Below are 20,950 nucleotides of genomic sequence, written 5' to 3' on the forward strand. Positions count from 1 at the left end.
CATTGAACAAGACATCCATTAATTAATTTCAAGGTAGGTCACCCTGAGACTAATCCTGATGCTGGTCGTGAGTACAGAGCGCAAGGCGTCGTTCTGTCCTGCCAGGCTAAATTTGATCAGTTTTGGAAATTGTGTTGATTTATAGCCTAATTGAGGGCGAAACCGGGCAACCTATGTTGCATCTAATTCTGTCTTAGGCAGTGCAGTTCGCAAGCTACTAACAAGAGCTGCCCAGCTCGCCAAGCTTTAGGCTACTGTCAAAGCTATCAAGCAATGAATGACTTACACGTGGGAATTGCTCTCTATATCTCCAAAGAATTTCAAAAATTTGCTCAAATCAAGTTGAAATCAGACTATACTCCGTTGAGCGCGGTTGCTAGAGTTTGTATTTTGCAAGCTTTCTTGAATATGTAATAAATTTCATCTTCATTAATCGTCTTCTCATAATGGATGTGAAACACATGTTCGGACACGTACAATTTATACTGACTTTGTCAATTTCTCGCGCCCCCCTATAGTGACTTCGTCAATTTCTCGCGCCCCCCCTGAGACTCTTCCGCGCCCCCCAGGTTGAGAACCCCTGGCCTAAGCGGTGCCTTACAAAAGCCTAGAACTGTACCGCGCTACAAATCCGCAGTTAAGGAATTAAAATTAATTAATATTGGCCTGGTGTAAATGATCATTGTAGTCGTCAAACACCATGAATACCACAAACAACAGCCCAAGAAACTGCTCTTGGTTTTAAAAAATGTTGTTGAAACTTGATATATTGTCTTCAAGGGTAGTGATGAATATAAGTTGAGTTGAATTGACAAGGTGTGTCGAGTTTAAACGTATGGGTGGCATCGGTCTACCAGCTCCCAAACTTACGCATTTCCATGTTCAAATGCAGTGTACTCTTGAGACTGCAATTCCATCACCTTAGAGTAAATGAAAAAGCAATGAAAATATGTCCTCGAAACCAGCTTTCATATGATACCCTACTCGCTTGAATATTTTTATAGGATTTTGAACAATTTGTATTCTAAATTGTGCTACGCTTGACCGCTTCCAGACCATCGATCATATTTCGCCTCAATTTAACCTGTAACTGTAGATAACTAAGGTAAACCGATTTACCTTAGGTATCATTACTGTAATACCACACCGCATGGCATTTAATACCACATGGGAACATAGACCAAATAGCCTAGCTACTCAGATAACCGAGTGCCAAATCTCAACTGTAATATAAGATCTGTTTGCACCCTTCCAAATTTTACATTTATAAACCTGAATGCTGCAGAGCTGAAATAAGCAGAAAATCGTCAAATGTTCGAAATGAGGTAAGTTTTGACCCAGAGTACCATTTTCCTCACATAAACTTCAGTGTGTTTGAAATTAAGTCATATATAATTGCATCAAATTTCAGAAGATTTGGAAATGTGGTTGTTCCAACTATTGTTGTCCAGGTTGGAAATGGCCCGTTGGGAACCACTGGATTATTTGCACTTTATTAATTGCAGACATGGCGGCGTCTATGAAAATGCTGTTCTCAAATCCACATTTTATAGGTCATTATCGACGAGAAATGGCTTTGAAAAGACATTGCCGTCGATAAAATTCATTCATTAAATACGATTTATTCCGTGTATATGTGGACAAATGGGCGAATAATGTATCAATTTAGCAATCCGGCCCGCCAAGTAGGCATACTGAATTTTTGTATATCCGACCCGCTGACTGGAGAAGTTGCCCTCCCCTTGCGTAAGCGGTGTCCTACAAAAGCCAAGAACTGAGCTGTAGTACAAGTCGGCGGCAACGGAATAGAAATGAAGAACATTCTGGTCTGGTGTCAATCAATCACTCGGTTTATTAATATTTCCATCATTTCAAAACATCACAAGACTGCGATACAATGAAAAATGACCATAGTAGTCAACAAACACAATGAATACCCCAAAACAAACAATATATGTAGCAAGTCTGCGAAGAGTGCTTAATGCTTATAGTCGATGAAATTGATATAAACACTGCATAGACGACAAATGTAAAAAAATTATCATGTGTAGTCTACGGGATATATCTTGATTGGATCCTCGATGAGGGTGTTGGCTGTACTGTAGAAGTTGTTTTTTGAGATAATATCTGGCGTAAGGATAGAAACTGGTGTTTCACTCCCATAAATAGATCATTCCAGTCCAGCCGATCCTCGTTGTCATTTTTGGCAAAGCGACCGAATATATTGATTTTGTGGAATTATTATAGTATTCAATTGTCGCAGTGAATGTATCAGGGGACATTTGAAAAGTCAGCATGTACTTCACCACAGAGGCATAATATGTCCCGAGTCGTCACGAGTTATCATGTATATCAATATATTATTTTACGGAAATGTAGGGTTTGAATTAGGAGTATGACGTCACTTTGGTGACCCCTATTGACACGAACCAAAACCTTTCAGGGGTTCATACCATCCCTATAGTAGGTAGTCCGTGACTGATGCTTATTCAACCAATCAATGAAAATGATATAAACCGCACATCGTTGTCTAACGTAGAAAATCTAACAGGCGTACTATTTCTTCTGTCTTTATTATTTTTGGCCTTATAAACGCTGAGACGGTGAGGCTTCTTGCTCAAGCATTACAGTACTTCTGAGACGGGGCATATTATTTGTATTTATTTTTATTAAAAATATTGCTTGAACATGAAACTATGTCGAAATTTGATGCGGTCTGCTTAGGGGGGGGGGCATTTTCAACGAAACCCATCGACGGCAGCGCCAGCTGGTACGCCACTGCAGGAACCATCTTGATTTCATATGTTTATTGTATCATAAAACCAAATACGTGCAATTAAGGTGCTGGCTAAATTTTTAATTTGGTAATATCGGTAGCAATGAAAAATATTTGCTCAATGTCAATGTAGCAATAACACTGGACGACATGATTTCTGCTTTTCTGCCGAAAAAGTGACTACGAAGTCAATTTTTCTACGCTTAATACGAATATGAAGTCACTTTTTTCTCACGTCACGATTGTTTATCATCTGTGATTTAAAATTTTGCATTTCATTGCTAAAAACAGACTGTTCTGTGACATATTCCATGCTATTGGGTCATAGCTATATTGATTGTGACGTAAACGGAATACGTCAAAGTATTTAGGTACTCGAATACTCAAGTAGAAGTAAAAGTAAGTGGCAAGTAGCCTATTCTAGGTCTAGTGTTTGATGTCAGTATCAATCTAATATTATCTTACTTTTAAAACATCACGAGACTGCGAGACAATGAAAAGATAAAAAGCGGTCGAAACGAATTGGAGTAGTCTCTCCTACGCGATGTAAAGAAGAAATATGCACGGCAGACTGAATTAAAAATGAACGGCATTGAGGTTGTGAAGCATTTGCAAGCAAACAAAAAAAAACTTTAGAATTTCGTGAGCCAATGGTTTTAAGAGAAACACACAGACATGGAAAGATTGTTACATTTGATCATGTTTTTTGGGGATTCAATGTCAAAAATGATCATAAAATTACATATCCAATTTGACTTGCGTATTTCGACTAACTCCTCATGGGCTAGATGTCACAATTCCATTGCCTTCAAAATTTTTACCAATGGTTGAAGAAGATTCTCTCGGTAAGAGCCATTGTCTGACGCGATCAGCAGCTGTGATCCGAAGCTATATCAGGTTGAGCTAAATATATTTGTCATAAATGTGAATTTTACCGAATGAATTTGCTCTTATTGTAGGTTTCAGATTAAAAGCCAGACGTATTCTCGGCACTGATACCTCGCCTCCGAGCCCTCTTTTGTCTATGTTGTCGTTGTTCAAGGTCTTACAGAGACATTGGGAACTGTGAATTGCGCCTTCTTATTCATGCATCAAGCCTCAAAGCTAATTTGTCACACAATACAAATTATTGTGCGTTTATCTCCGTATCTGGTACAACTGAAATCAAGAGATCATAAGAGAATATGAAACTTTTGATTTAAAATTTGGAAGATATTATTCAAACTACTCAAACGTGTGAAGTTTCCATAGATTTTGAACTCATAAATATGCTACTGGTTCAACTGTCTAAAACTACGAGGTATCCTTGTTTTATTTGTGAATGGGACAGTATAAATTATTGAATTAAATGTAAGTGGCCAATGAGGGAGTACCTTGCACCAGGCTCTACAACAGTGGTTCCCAACGTGGGCGATATCGCTCCCCAGGGGGCGATTTGGCGGTCTCGGGGGCGAAAATGACGGGGGCGATAGGGGGCGATGACGCGTCTAAACGGCTGACCTTTATTTTAGTCAACCCACGGAAATTTAGTTCCTCTCCGATAAGATGACCTTTTTTTTGTTTTTGTTTTTCAGTCAACCCGCCGGTGATTACAGTTGGTATGTTGGCGATGATCGGTGTTGAGCTGGAAAAGGGGGCGATGGGTCGAAAAAGGCTGGGAACCACTGCTCTACAACGTTGCAGAGCCTGCTCTGATCGACATATGTAACGTTGTACTTCCCTAATGATAGCCTATACATCAAACCATCTCATGAAAAAGTTTTCGAATGCTCTTTTCAAAAAGAGTTTACATTCTTAATGCATCCACGAAAAGTTTCCTCTCTCGAGTTAATACAATAAAGTGTGTAAGTGTATATTTGTTGTACCTCAGAACACTCACCAAAACCCCATATTTCTTTTTAGGAATGCGTATTTGGAAAAATACTACATGACTATCTTTCATGCAAGTTGCATCCAAATTTCCTAGAAACACGAAGTATCGTGAGGGCGTCAGTGCCTCGCCAGCCATGAACCTCACCGCACGTCACTCGTGTACCATAATGTTTTAAGTGTGTAGTACTAGGATTAGGTTAGCCTATATGGGTTGGGTATACTGGGGAGTTCCAGATCCACATCACAATGGACTCGCCATCATAATTCATATTACAGTGGATCACCTCGAACCTTTGTCAAAAGTCATGTGTGAACAAGTACGTGATCTTATAACGTCACGTGATGTCATATTGCTGATTCCAACCCTACATTTCAGTATTCACGATTCCCAGTGACAACTCAGGCCAGATTATGCCATAATGCTTTAGTAAGCTACGTGCCGACAGCAATCCCGACAATGTATTCGGCATCTATTTCTCTCATCAAGTCACAATTTTTCGCAAGAATCGAATTACATTTTTGCTCACAAACGGCTATGATAAAGGTCTTGTGTGTCTAAGAACATCGTATGGCTGTCACCGAAATACCATTAAAAAGCTGCAACTTACAAAAGATCTATTAATTCAAGTTTCGCATGCTCAAATAAGACAAGCAGCGTGATTAGTACAGGTTTTTACGGACCAAATGTGGCGCACACGACGAATATCATGTATATTTGGATCGAATTAGTTCTAGCATGACGTCACGGTTTTCAATTATGACGTAGAAGATTATTGACATGAATGGCTCTTTGGGAGTTTGAACGGGAAAATAGGGTCTATATGGCTCCCCGAAAAAAGAGGTTCCCGACCCCTGCTTTAAACATTTGGCCACATGATCAAGCAATCGCGGTACTTCATCCGGGCTATACTGATGGCTTCCATTGCGTTTAATCGAAGTATCAACAAGATGATGCCCATTACACTAACAAAATTATCATGTCTACTTTTTCACACATTTTGCTAGTTCTTGAAAAAGTGCCTCGAGGTGGACCATTCTCCCCCATATAGCATGAAAAATCATTCAACTTACCATGACTCGATGGAGTAGCTTCTCCTTCAGAACTGGTGAAGTTGAACACATTTTTTACGATCGTCTGATTTCCGGCCACAAGGTTAACCGGGCTCTTGCTGAACGTCAGATTCACATTTTCACCTTGAGCCAAAGTTGCAGATCCTAAAACACAAGTGAGTAATGTATTACGTGCCCGGTTACATACATGTTCTTTTCATAAAATAAATTGGGATTCTATTATGTTCTTCTATACATTTCTGTATATTCTTTAAACAGCGAGCGAAATGTGCTGAATTTAAATAACTATACAACTGTTTAATAAGTGGTCTGCGCTAAAAACAACAGACATTACTCACCCCTTGCTTGCGGTGATAATGACGTAGGCATTTCTTCAGCGACACCTGAATCGTGATCTTGACCCCCTTCTGCCATGGCATTAATAGCTTGGTCCTGATCAGCTAGCGTATATGACAATACTGAAAATATATATATATATTTACCTATTAGGTTACTTTGGGAGACAATCGTACTTATTTTTGTAGCAGTTGGGGGACGAAAAAATTGGGAGACAATTTTTGGTCCCCCTAAATATTGGCGACATTTTTCCCTCGGTTGCTATCGTCTGTTAAGCAAATCAGTTTGGGACCACGCTTATTAGTCCCTCATTTGTCCCTTGCAAAAGAAATCAAGCCATGAGTAGCAGGAATTTCGAGTTACAATGGCGACATTTTGACCCCTGTATAAACCCCGTATTTTGAAAAGTGGCATTAAGTCGACAACCAATAGGGGGGATTTTCTTCCACTTTTCGCGCGTATAAAATGACACCGCTTTGCATACATGATAGTTTTTGTTTAGAATTCACTCAGTTTAGACCATTCTGGTATATATAGGGATTTTAAGACTTTATACACTGTATAAAAAAATGAAGACATAAAAAATGCTGACTACCATTGTGATGACTCGACGTAAGTTCTAGTTGCGATGTTGGTAGACACCGCGGATCGTACGATTTTAATGTCGATTCCTAATATTTGGGCCCTGATTAGCTCTTAGCAAAGGCGAAAGGGCACTATACCATCGTTAAATTTTGTTATAAAACACTCGTGATACATATTGTGTAAAGAATCCCTGCTTTACCTTAATACAACTCCATCAAATATATGTATTGGTTAAAGCATGATAAATATTATGTAGTATTTCCCGCACCCAATATATCGAGCTGATAGGTCGTTGATTTGCTTATGTCAAGACAGCTTTAAGATGCCCTGTCAGTTGCGAGCGTAAGGCATATACCTTGTGTCAGTTATTCACAACCTTCTATGTCTTTGCGGACCCCTTTTGGACCGTCGCGAGCCTCCGCAGACCCCCGACTTTTATTTCTAATTTAGCTCGAATTATTGTTTCCGCTCAAGCCAGACAATGTGCAATGCGGTACAAAAGATGCATTGCGACATATTGAACAGAGAGGAGAATGCTAAAACTACCAAACACGGTCATAGCATCCATCTCGGCCTATCGCCAAGGTGATAGGCTTCTATTTTGATCTCTTCAGCTGTGTTTCGGTTGCTTGTCCTTGCAATTCAGTGTTCGCTTTCCTGGCATTCGAAAATCCATGTCGTTGTCGGAGGAGTAGCCCAGATAAACCAAGGAGGGTTGTTGCTCTAACAGTGCAAATAAGAAAGGATTCACCTTGCAAATGCTCAAGAGAGAGATAACGAACAAACTTATATTTATCTTAACCATCGGATACTGTGTATACCAGTTTTCGAATCTTAGGTCTGACCCGCCCGGGGATTGAACCAACGTTTTACAGATCAAAAATCCGCACGCATCACTGCTACGCTATCTCCCCCCTTCCTGCCACACCCAGATATTCCTACCCCGCTTGGGGGAGGGCGAGCTCGAATGGTGCCAAAAATTATTTCGTGAATAAACATTAATTATTCGCTATTTATTTGTAAATTTTTGTAGCTTTTTAATTTTCCTCCGCTGTTCGCGATTTCAGGTAGATAAATGTTTTGATTATTAGGCACCCTTCATCCACAAAAAAACACGCATCATTTATGGGCGTATAGGCATCTAAGCGTCGGCCATTACCACACCACGATGTGTGAAGACATATAAAGTTTGGGCCAACATGGGTCTCAGTGAAGTGAGCCAAAGAGATCGTCAGCAAGAAAACATTAGCCGAAAAGGATTGCCCTTATGTTGACCGTAAACATAGATGTAAAAATGTATTTGTCCGGTACCTAAATTGCTGGCGCCGAATATTCATGTCGTGTCAATCTGGACCAAATGAATATAAAATGTGACCTAATAGGGCCGCGGGTGTAATCATCCCTCTCCACATCCACAATAATTTCGTTGCTAGGGAGAGGAGAACAGCAGCACCGACTAGCATAATAACAATATATCTCGTCGTCATTTTCGAATTATGTGCAAGGTCAAACGAACCATGTGACCTCAATCAGCTTTCCATACCTTCGTAAGTTTGTAGCAGTTCCTTAAATGATTATAATCACCCTATCATCTTCACCATAAACGCATATCTGGGTTGAAAACATGTAATATCAATCAAGCGTACTTTTAACATTAAATTCAACTGACGTAGCTCATGTCATCCGCTCATACCATGCAGCAGTTCTGATTGAAAAATCAAACTCGTTTATTCGTCATCACATACAAGGATAAAATGACTCTGCAAAGCTAACATAAACAAATAATGATGATCAGGCTGAAATGTGGCGATATAGGATTGGAAAGCAGCCAACTGCAAAGTTGACTGGTTTTGTCATTTCACAACGTCACAATGCTGCGGCAGGAGAGTGTCCATTCAAACACCTATCAGACATTGTGATATCAGCTGTAAATACCCGCACCCGCAGTGTCGGTTTCGCACAATGCACCGGTTAACACCGTTGCGAAGGTGAACCTAACACGACAGTCAATTTTGGCAAGAATTGAAGACCAGACGGCACAAGACCGAGCTTAAAGAACTTCAGCTCAGAGATGGAACGGTAACGACTGACCGTAATATTATTGCTAACCAGATTGAACAATTTTACACAGAATTGTGGACCCGACACGACGGCATTAATTCGTACGATCAAGACGAATATCCATCATCGTACAAGCACGACTGCATGCATGCAAAATATCCTCAACACTCCCAGTAAAACATATTTGCGATAAATATCATACTATGAACGTATTGACTCGGTGGAGTTTTACCGTGAGAGAAATGCTGTTTGACCCCATCGACCTAGCCTTGGATTTACGGTTTCGAAAAATTCCACCAGAAGAAGCTGTGATCGAGTGTCGCAATCAATGTCAGCCACGCTCCATCAATCTGTTGTCTTGAAAAAACTTGTACGTATACGCCAGAGATGAGCATTGATTAGGATTTAGAGAAAACATATTTGTGAAATTTTGCTGGATTAGGATTGCATTAGGTTTTGAGATTGATTTACTATATCGTACGGGCAACTACTACCGGGCCCCGTCGTGACGAAATCGGATTAATCAGTCGCGGAACGACAAGTTAGGGCTGACCGCTTTTACTCCTAGTTTATTCTTGAAAGCTCTATAGATTACTGGTTAGCTGTATTGTTGTGGACGAATGAAAAGAGTTAGTTGTCGCTATTGTACAATTTACACTTTGTGTTATACATTATTCGTTACCACCACGAACTAGGAGGTCAATCACGACGACGGGCAACTCCTCCCAATTGGCGGAATACTGTTTGATTCCTTTATATAATCAGGTTTAGCGCCATAAGAAGTATATTAGAAGTTTATGATTGAATACAATCTTATCCATCAAACAACAAACAAATAACATCCATTCAAAAGTCACTTGACAAAATTTATCAACCCCCATATATTAATCGATGTAGTCAACTGGTTTGTGTTGTCTAATTTACTTTCTACACCCGCTTCACAGCTCCACACCAGGTGTAAACTCGAGTAAACATAATTATTGAGGCGTATAGCACGCAGTGGGGTCCTCATGGATCAACACTGTATTGACGGGCAACCCAAAAGCCTACATAGGCGGTAATGTGACGTTGAAGGAATAACGAAATTACACGTTAGCGCCTGTGTTTTCACAGATCATCGGCTTACCTATGAGTAAAAAGCGACATCAATCATATAGAAGGTGTGGTAAACGATCGGTTACGGTCCGGAATGAGATGTGGTAAACGCGTATTGTGTTGAACGCATCAAATCAGTCCCCCTGGGTATTTATGACCACACTCGATGATAACAAACGCTCAAAGACATGAAAGCACGTACGACCGAATATCGACGCTAACAAGAGAACGATCAACCAATGACCAACTTGGCAGTGACTTTCCGCTTTTGTAAGTTTACCAAAGCCATGAGGTCGTGCAAATAGGCCAGGCGTCAATTTCTATATTCTATACATGATCGAGTGATCACTATTACGACGTTTGACATTGGCACTCCAACGGTGGGATAGACTGATGCTAACAGAGGTCTTGGAAGGAACCGCGACTGAGCAACACCGTTCAAAATGCTTCGTACCCGCTTCGTACCCGTGCCATTACAGAAGTGGGGTGACCTCGGTATGATCGGGTCTATCGAATACCTGTGAATGTGGGTGTGGCCATTAGATTTGTTGTCGCTAGTTGTTGCTTCTAGCCTTTGTCTGATGAATTAAGCCGCTCTCCATCACATTGCCAGTAGAGAGAATAAGGTTGCCGTATCGGTGTTATCGAAAATACCCACCACGCAAGGTCACCTGTTTCGGTTGCCAAATGCACATTCGTTGGTCGAGAGTGTCTCATACTGAGTCGTCAATGAATTGACGCAACAGTGTGACAATTCGGTTTGTTAACTAGTACGCATTGTTGTCTGTGGTGTCGTTAGAAAACAACTTTAATGAATTGATATCTCTGTCAATTCAGGGTATCGGGCTTATAGACCACTATGAAACCTTATTTAAGTATTGTATCGCGTGTTAATTGATTAGAGAGAAGCAGACATGGCGGTGCCTGTATAAAAATACTGTTGTCAAATCCACTTTGTCCTCGTTATATCGGCGAGATACGGCTTTGTAGTGACATTGCTGTTGGTAAAATACATTGATTGAATACGATTTATTCCTCGAATATGCTGATTGCCCGCTTCTGGTAAACACATATGTAAATGGTGCAATATCGACAGCTAACGGTTGTCAATCAGCGATAACAGTACAGCTACCAGTAATCTATACAACTCTCAAGGATAAACTAGGAATATATGCGTGAGCCGACTCGGTTGAACTATGGGGCACGTTTAGACACAAAAGCTCTGTCTTAGAACTTCATGTTTATGAAAAAGCTTGGTATAACGTGAATGGAGAGATACTCTGATCCACCCGGACAGAAACGCGTGTATATCGCTTCCGGTTCACACCGCAGTAAATTGTACAGACTCGCCACGATCGCCAAATGCTCCATAGTATCATACGCGACACGCACCGATTTAGCGTCTGAAGGATACTACTGGCTAGGATTTGAAGACAAAATCAAATGCTTTGGATGCAGTGTGTACCTCGAAAGATGGACCGGGTCGAGTGCCTGGCGTCATGACGCGAATTGTGTACGAGACGCGTTGAACATACCTATTCTGAAATCGAATTTCAAAAGTTTATTGAGACAGTTTAAAGACGCTGGAAACGCCAACATCAACTTTGCGAATATCGTTGATCAAGAGCACGAGTATCGGCTTAGGAATCTCTACTTGCGAAAGGAGTCGAAGCGTCGCGAAACCTTTGATAAATGTCCCAGCCATCGGTCGGCGAGTTGGCAAAAAAAGGTTTATTCTACCTCGGTGACCTAGACAGCAGGGCTGTGGAGTCGGTAAATTTTACCACCGACTCCGGCTCCGACTCCGACTCCACACATTTTCAAAATACCGACTCCGACTCCGACTCCTGAGTCTTTAAACGTACCGACTCCGACTCCGACTCCGACTCCTGGGTCTTTAAACGTACCGACTCCGACTCCAGCATTATTACCAATTTACCTCGAAAATTATATGCCACATTGTCGGTTGAATGACTATCATACAACCATTAAACATATGCAAACATATGATTAACTGCGGCATGCTGAATTGTTTCATTGTGGCACAGCTCGAATTATCCACTATGCAATTAACATGAAATAAAGATTTGTTAAATATCCTTCCTTATTCAAGTTTTTATAACATGGACTCTCTAATATCCTGAAATTTATGAATCATTCAAATATGGCAGATATCCAATCCTGTACAATAAAAATGTAGATAAAAAATCCAAGTGTAGCTCTTGTGTATGACTCAGCAACTAATAAAGAAATTGAACTTACTAATTTTGTCCTTACACACTATCCTGATTACAAGCACAAACACTCTTACTCAGGGCCGTAACAGCACTTCGTCAGGCCCTTCCCAAAACGTTGGTCTCGGCCCCCCCATATGGTGGTAAAGCGAACTTCTGGGGGGCTGCGCCCCCCAGACCCCCCTCCGACTATACGCTGTTTATGTGTTTACATTGGCTATACGTTGTTTCTGCATTGGGTGTCCGTTTAGTGAATCTGCTTTGCTTGCCTAATCGCGCGAAGCGCGAGAAATTTCTATAATTCATGAATGAATCGGTCAATATGATCGGTCTTGCTTATATATTGCTATCAATTTTTATCCTCTCTCTGCTCCCGTATCTGATTTACCGGTAAGCTGAGTAAGGTCTGCTTGAAAAGGTATATGACCCCTCAATAGTAATTGAACATCTCCGGGTGCATACCCGCTGGCAGGAATGAAAGAGCACTTCGTCCGGCTCCTCGAAAAACTTGAGTCTTGGGATTCCATAGGGTGATAAACCGACTCCCCCCCCCAATCACGTTGTTCACTTTTTCCACGAACTTACAGTTGTATTGTTCAGTTAGTCAGCGCCAAGCGCGAAAGTTTTTGATAATTCATGATAAAATCGGCCAATAAGATCGGGAATTGCATATATATTGCAATCAATTTCTTGTCCTCTCTACTCACGTAATCGGATTTACCGGTAGAGCTGAGTGAGGTGTCTTTGAAACTGTAGAGCCCGCAAATAATAATTAAACATCTTCTGACGGGCGGACTCGTTGGTATGACTTCGTTACATGATGTTATTTCGTGACCTCCTGTCTGCTATATCAAAAAATATAGAATCGCCCAAACGTACTAAACTAAAAGATCACACGATTTCAAATTGGTATTTCTTCACTGGCATCTAATTTTTTCCTGTGGGATGGTATTTGTCTTTTGAGGTTCAGATTACCAAGACAGGTACATTCAGCGCCAGTCATTTAGGCACCTATGGACAAATAAACCCATATGTATTTCGTATATATAACGAAGTTTTCGGTCCCCAAAAGGGCAGTCCTTTCCGGCCAAGGGTTCTCGCTGCCGATCGTTCTGGCACACTTCTTGGAGTCGCGTGTTACATGGCCTGAAACTGTATATGTCTTGGTGCGTCGTGGCGCGGTAATGGCTAGCGCCGATATGCCCATATCTATAAATCTTGCGTATTTTTCCTTGGAGGAAGAGTTGCCTACCCAATAATCTGAACACTTGACACGTTGAAATCGCGCGCAGCGCGAAAAATTTTTGAAAAAGTTGCATGAAGTTTAAAAAAATACTCTATAATTTACGCTAATTCACGAAAAAATTTGGGGCCCCCTTCGAGCTCGCCCCCCCCCAATTGGGGGGTTTGGGGTGCGGCAGTTACGGCCGTAAGACTCTTACTAGTAGTAAGAGTCTTACTACTAGTAATAGACATTGGTCATGAATGGAATTTAGTTAAGTAGTCAAAGACCATAGCCTATGTCTAGTCTACATGTACTTAATCAAGTATTCAAGGATTGGGACTTGAAGTCTTTCTTAATCATTTGTTCGACCCGAACAGCTAAGCTACACTACAAATATTGTTAATTTTGGCAAATGGGAAGCATCGTTTGGTCAAATTTACATATTTTTACAATTTTACAAAACCAGCCAATGCATTTTCTCTGTCACAGTATCATGGTATAATTCCAAAAATTGCATCAACTTTAACTGCATCGCGAAAACGCATCTTGCGATTTTCTTCCCCTCTGCAACTGAGTTGTAATTTGCAAGTAATGTCTTTTATCTATATCAGGGGTGGGCAACTTTTTCGGCGAAACTGACACCTGAGATTTACGAACCATTGCGCGGGCAACGGGAATGTTGATAACCTTTTTTTAGTCGCCGATAGGAGCGAACCAAATTATGAAACATTGCAAACAAGACTTATATTACATCACTCTAAAATTGATAACATTATGTCATCCAACTGTGCAGTGCGCAATCAGGCCCTGGTCGTTTTTTGCAAGATAACGACTGAATTAAGCTATAGGTAATCAATAAATATGTCGCTAACATACATTGGGGGTCGCATCTGTATACCACTGGGCTCATTTGGCAAGGACAGGATTATTCGACATTTAGACATAGCAAAATCGACGGTATCAGTGAACATGCCTCTATCATTTTGTGCATATGTTTTGTAGACGATCTCGCTGCGAGTGCACAAGCGAAGCCGTATTTCCTAATTGCGAATATAGTTAGGCTCAATTATGTGAAGAATATATGTATTTATAATTTTCAAAAGGGGGCTCAAATACTGAATGCAAGAAATCTAGTGACAATGAATGATGCGAAGTACCGAGAAAAATTTGAAGTCAACTAAATCTGCTCTGAAATATTCTACTTCATGGTCATATACGAAGATCTGGGATAAATGTGGCTGACCCCTGGATACGCCAATGCCTCAGAACTGTTGATTTAGTCATCATCAAATTTCTCGGTCACGCTAATCAAAATTTGGTTGGCCTTGCAATTGTACCTGATGTCAAAAATAATTTCGAGAATTACCTCGCAGGCCACACCTAACCTTCTCATGTGCCAAATTTGGCCTGCGTGCTACGGGCTGGCCGCAGCTGATCTGTATGGTTAATAATAACAGTGATTATTGGTACATAAAATTATATTGAAAATTCTTTGAAAGCAAATGTTTTCATGATAGAGAAGTTGGAGTCGGAGTCGGAGTCGAAATCATAGTCACTCTCACAAACTCCGACTCCGACTCCAGCCAGTATTTTCACACCGACTCCGACTCCGACTCCGACTCCAGCTATTACAGTTTCCACGACTCCGACTCCGACTCCGACTCCATCAAGCGAAAATTACCCCGACTCCGACTCCGACTCCACCGACTCCGACTCCGACTCCACAGCCCTGCTAGACAGAACGCAGTGCTTCAGCTGCTCCGGCGTTCTCCGCAATTGGATGCCTACAGACGATGTATCTGAAATACACTTGACGTATCTCCCGGATTGTTGTTTCGCACGTGGTGACGATTCGGGGAATGTGGCGCTAACCGAGCACGAACGAGACAATTTGGATAAGTTGCTTGACGACAAAATACGACTTCTCACATTACATCTACAAGAACCACGGGAACCCTCCGAGGACAAAAAGCAATGTCTCGAGCAACTATTTCCTTGTCTTAATCCCGTGAATCCTCTCATGTCGTCGTTGTCAAAAAGAATCGCAACGTTCGACAAAGGCTGGGAAACGAATAAAATTAAGGCTAGTGTTGAACAGTTAGCAAAAGCGGGGTTTTACTACGTCGATTCGGACAGAACCAAATGCTTTTACTGTGACGGTGGTCTTCGTTGGGACCGTGAAGACGAGGTGTGGACAGAACATGCTAAATGGTTTCCACAATGCGAATACGTACTCCGAACGAAAGGTATCGAGTTTGCGCAACGTATCGAAAAGACACACCCGAATCTCAATCGTCATGTGATTAGAAACCCCATAACCAGGCAAGAGTTGATCAAACGTCAAAAATTGATTTGCGGAAACGTCAGTCGTGTGATCGAGCTATGAGTTAAATAGAGGCGATAAAACGATTGTGGTGTATCAACACCTTTTTGCGAGACTTGTGTAACTGTGTCTTTTGTGCTGAAAACACTACCGACAAATTAGAATGAATTTCGTCTATATTCACTGTAAAATTATTTGAGCAATAAGAAGATGACGGGGTGCAGTTGCTTACTACACAAGTCAGTCGGTGTGGATAAGCAGGCGCGTGGTCAGCAACGAAATACAGGCACTATTTCTGAGGTACTCGAGTAAGTTTTGTCTACTATCACAGTTACCAACGTGCTTGCGCTCGACAGTTTTATGGGGACCTACTCTTTTATAATTAGGATAGAAAGCGATTTCACGATACCGACATTTCTTTAAAACTACTTGAGTACTCCAAAACTATATTTTGCCCTTCCATTTGAAGTAAATTTAGCATGTGTTGTATATCGCTCCAGCTATCCCAATAACCTCGCCAGAATGCGTAGTTTCGTCCGGATCTCAGCACGTTGTGTATACATAGAGAGGGAGTGCAGTGGCGACTTGCTTCAGTCGAGTAACGAACGATGTCGATTTCACACGCATTCCAAAGTACATCTAGTGAGAATGATGTAGCCTACCACTACCCCGGCTATTCTCGGTACGACATTGGATCATTTGGCTGTACTAAGGTGGGTATACCCCGACATGGTCGAGTGCGCTCGATTTTATCATGTAACGGTAGTTTGGGTCGCTTTTACTATTTTCCTATACATGATTACGCAGCCCCCGTATCCACGTAATAGCCTTCACAATGCACTCATAGCGTCAATTTTTTCCGATTTGGCCACCTAAATACCCGACTTTCGTAATCTAGGCCCACATTTTTGCGTTACTCGTGGGTTTTTTTTGGGATATTTTAAGCTGAAGGACAAATTGACAGAAAGAGAGTACATTTGGGAGAAGAGGTGACATATCTGGGAAAAGGAGGACATATACCCCCCTAAATCAGGCCGTATGGTAACCCTATTAAAGTAGGAGAGGCGATGGGGACATCAAATGTATCGTATTGTGTTGGTGTCAACCCGAAAACGCGAGTTTTGTCGAACAGGCGGATTGATGACTGACATCGATTGTGTCACGCTCGATTGATCACAGCTGATTTACGTACATCACACCACATCGAAAATTACAAGTATTCGAACGACAAGTCCCGAGAACCAGTCAGTGTGATCACCGTTCCCGTCGAAAAATTAAGCGATTTTCTCGAATACCCAACCGGATGACGGGTGCAATACTAACGCATTTTTTGGCTCTTTGGACCTGGATTAGAAGTCCACCGTCACCGATCACCATATTACAATACTAACGTAAACAACCCTGTCAAAGGACTCGTACGAAATATTATCCTGTGAACGTGGTGGATTAGCTTTTCATAATAATATGAATGAAATTTACATAGATATATCCCATTGGAGTTGTTGGCGGGTAAAGTTCTTATCGTTGTGTGATTTTGCCAATATGCTCCTCGTGGTTCCAAACCTAATTACACTAATAACACATGTACAGACAAACAGAAGTCCGCCAATGAGTCGAGTCGAGTCAAAGTTTCGTTGTACGCAAATGAATGTACAACGACACTCCCCTTACAGCATAACTGTTTTGTCTGGACGGGGGTGTTCACGATTCGTTTCCGGACCCGGCGCAGATTTCATCAGTTTTGGTTAAAGCCACACCGGATGCGGCCAGGTGTCTTTGAGAGTCGGATTTATGCCACATTTTACCAGCCCAATATATGGAAATACCAGGACTTTACGTGCCAGCCGGATTTTTTGGACTTTGATTTTGCAACCCCAGTCGCTGTGGATTCCGATTTCGAAATCTCCCACCGAAAGCAGGCTATGATCACGTATGATCTGTCACAATTCATTCCCATTATTGCATCACCGCTACCGAGCTTGTTTCAGCCGAATAAGGTCAGTCCACTTATCCCTGATGAAGCGAGCTATCCCGATTCGTCACTGCACAATTGAATCTGACATCGTACTCACAGTTATCGAGTTCAAACGGGAAATGCGAGGCTCGAAGGGGTGACACAGCATTTCTGTGACGGTAACACTCCGCCGAATCAATCTATCCGTAGTATGGTGCTGCAAATATGCTTGGAGGTGTTGGCATAACATGTGTTGAGGATATTTTACGGCACATGCGAACGCAACTGATTGTCTGCAGCGAAATTAGTCGACTTCGAGCGACGGTGCGTGGCTACCGATGCAATATATCCTTAGTATGATATTGGTGTTGGCATAACCAGTGTTGAGGATATGTTACGGTACACGCGAACACAACTGATTGTCTATAGCGAAATTAGTCGCTCTCGAACGACAAGTGCGTGGTGAGCTCGCGATCGATATATATCGTACAGACGGGTAAAGCATTAGTTCGCCAACTGATCGATTCAAGTTGTAAATCATGTACAGCATGCAAAATAATATGCCGCGGTAAATTGTATATCATTCACAGACACCGGCATGATTACGCTTGACCAGACGTGAAGCAGTAAAAGAACCCATCATAAATACATTGTTTGGTTGGGACTGTCTGTCCTATATGAAGACGCTAGAACGCGGTAAAGGTGTGAAACAACAGTTGTTGCTTGCACCAATTACTAGGTACGTAATATCGGAAGTTAACACGTTGATGTAAGCCAAATTGAGAATCGGCTATTTCTTTAACTAATGATTATACTCATAATGTTACTTTATTTAAGTTAATCTATGCTGGAGCGCCTAATACACATTTCCACTACACGACATTCCTTGTTGTTCTCGATATGACACGCATATTTATAACCACAACAGAACATTTCTCGGTACTGTTTGGGTCGACAACAAATCAAAGGGGTCAAGTACGACAGTATGAGACCATAGTGTCCTATATGGTGTCGACACAAGCAAATCGCACGGTTCAATGAAATCGTATCCCGTCACAGTTTCCATTTGGCTACAGGCAATTTGACAGTGATTTTTGACCGACTTGCCGAGCATTAAATTTGATGAATCGGATATCAATCGAAAGCTGACGCTGTACTGCTTGCGAAAATATAAATTTCATTCCACTCATGGCCCTGGAACCCCCACAATCAGCCCCAAATTATTCATTGTCGAGTAGATTGGCAGTGTGACGCAACCATGCTGTCTGGCGAAACGAGAGACTAGCTCAAGAGCAAGGATGCGGCCGAGCGGCGAGAGTGGGATCAGCTGACGTCGCGGCAACGCCTATGTGCAACCGCGCCACAGAGAAACGCTCCGCTGTTTATACTTTTTCTATGTGCTTCGGTACAAGCGAGCACTCATCAGCCTTTCCTTGACTTGTAAGGTAGAGCTGGGTCCACAGAATGTATTAGGGACCTACCAATTTTCGCGCGATATCCTTCAGCTGATAGAGATATGTAGGCTACGTCTAAGTAGTATACATTGGATATGTCAGATTATTATGATATCGATTGCCTTAGCCCGCTTGTTGCGTAGGGCTCCAGAGATGCGTGGCGCTGTTGATACTTTCTATGGATGCTTCGCTAAAAGCGAGCACACACCAGCCTTTCCTTGACTTGTAATGGTAGAATTGGGTCCACAGAATGTATTTGGTCCCTACCAATTTTCGCGCAATATCCTTCAGCTAATAGAGATATTTCTAGTAAGAAAAAAATACTTTCAAGTAATAAGATTCACTCAAGACGGCAAATTTAGATAATGTAAATATATCATAGTGTTGAGTTTTCACTCTAGTCCCCATAAGCACCACGTCGGTGACCTTGACACCAAATTCCGAGAAGGCGAAAAAGTGCAAACTCTGTTGGGCCGAATGGACAATGGACATTCAGTTATTCACAGATGCGAAAAAAATAATGCAAATCCGTTTTACGTAAGTTACATTAGGAATATAAATACAGGCTACAGAAGGAATATAATTCAAATATCTGTGATACCACTGTATTACTTTTGACGCAAAAGGTCCCCGGCATTCAAAAAAACTGTTTGGTGATTGAAAAATGCTAAACCAAATTCCAACGTCAACGTTTATAGTGATATCAGATATATTCCAGTGAAAAACAAAGGTATGAATTTGGTGGTAACATTTTGGAATCATTTGGCAGGTATGGCCCGCAAGATTTCTAGTAACGGATTGAATCCGGACAGCGATACCAGTTTAATTCGACACTCCTGCTGTTAAACTTTATTCAACAATCAACATTTTACCTGCTGCATTCGCGGACCAAGTCCTACCCATACGGATCAAATAAAAGCTTGTAATGTATGCTCATGCTCAATGTTCCTTGCTCACACTTAACCATAAAAGCGACTATAGAAAGTATCGACACCCGCCATCAACAGCGCGACGTGTCTCTGGAGCCCTACGCAACAAGCGGGCTAAGGCAATCGATATCATAATAATCTGACATATCCAATGTAGACTACTTAGACGTAGCCTACATATCTCTATCAGCTGAAGGATATTGCGCGAAAATTGGTAGGGCTGGTAGGAAAGGCTGGTGCGGGGCCTACGTAGGCCCCGGCTGGTGTGTGCTCGCTTGTACCGAAGCGCATAGAAAAAGTATCAACAGCGCAGCGTCAGCGTTTCTCTGTGGCGCGGTTGCACATTAGGGCTGTTCAAAAATAACTTTTTTCTCCCGATTCAAGCCGGTAACCTCTCAAATCGTCAGGTTGCAGTAGTAAACCTTGCTCACCAAATTTTACTCGATTCCAACCAGTAAAGGCCTCCGCAGATCCAATTAAAATTTTTAATTTATTATGGAAATTTTTAAAAAAAATTTCCAAATTTTTCTGCCAACCCCATGAAATTGTTGAGCTGTCTTCAAAGACGTTGCAAAACAAATTTGAGTCAATTCCGACCAGTAGAAGCGGAGTTATGTGAGTTTCTCGATGATATTTCTCGGATTATCCTTGATTGGTGGATAATCCGCGATTTATCAACGAAAAACTCACATAACTCCGCTTCTACTGGTCGGAATTGACTCAAATTTGTTTTGCAACGTCTTTGAAGACAGCTCAACAATTTCATGGGGTTGGCAGAAAAATTCGGATTTTTTTTTTTTCAATTTTTCATAATAAATTAAAAATTTTAATTCGATCTGCGGAGGCCTTTACTGGTTGGAATCGAGTGAAATTTGGTGAGCAAGGTTTTCTACTGCAACCTGACGATTTAAGAGGTGACCGGATTGAATCGGGAGAAAAAAGTTATTTTTGAACAGCCCTATTGCACATTGGTATTGCCGCGACGTCAGCTGATCCCACTCTCGCCGCTCGGCCGCATCCTTGCTCTTGAGCTAG

The 20,950-nt window shown here is 41.6% G+C and overlaps 1 protein-coding gene and 1 long non-coding RNA gene across 2 annotated transcripts in view; both read right to left on the bottom strand.

The window, feature by feature from the left end:
• LOC145444644 (uncharacterized) overlaps window positions 1-20,950 on the bottom strand; it is a 226,754-nt gene that overhangs the window by 76,207 nt on the left and 129,597 nt on the right. The gene's annotated exons all lie outside the window — the stretch shown is intronic.
• Window positions 3,252-6,187, bottom strand: LOC145437258 (uncharacterized). Its single transcript, XR_013914629.1, has 3 exons — window positions 6,058-6,187; window positions 5,720-5,863; window positions 3,252-3,259 (listed from the first exon to the last, which is right to left on the bottom strand). It is a non-coding gene; the product is annotated as an uncharacterized LOC145437258 (long non-coding RNA).

Source organism: Botryllus schlosseri, chromosome 1, assembly GCF_051294905.1.
Source record: "Botryllus schlosseri isolate E-star chromosome 1, Bs_hap1, whole genome shotgun sequence".
NCBI classification, from domain to species: domain Eukaryota; kingdom Metazoa; phylum Chordata; class Ascidiacea; order Stolidobranchia; family Styelidae; genus Botryllus; species Botryllus schlosseri.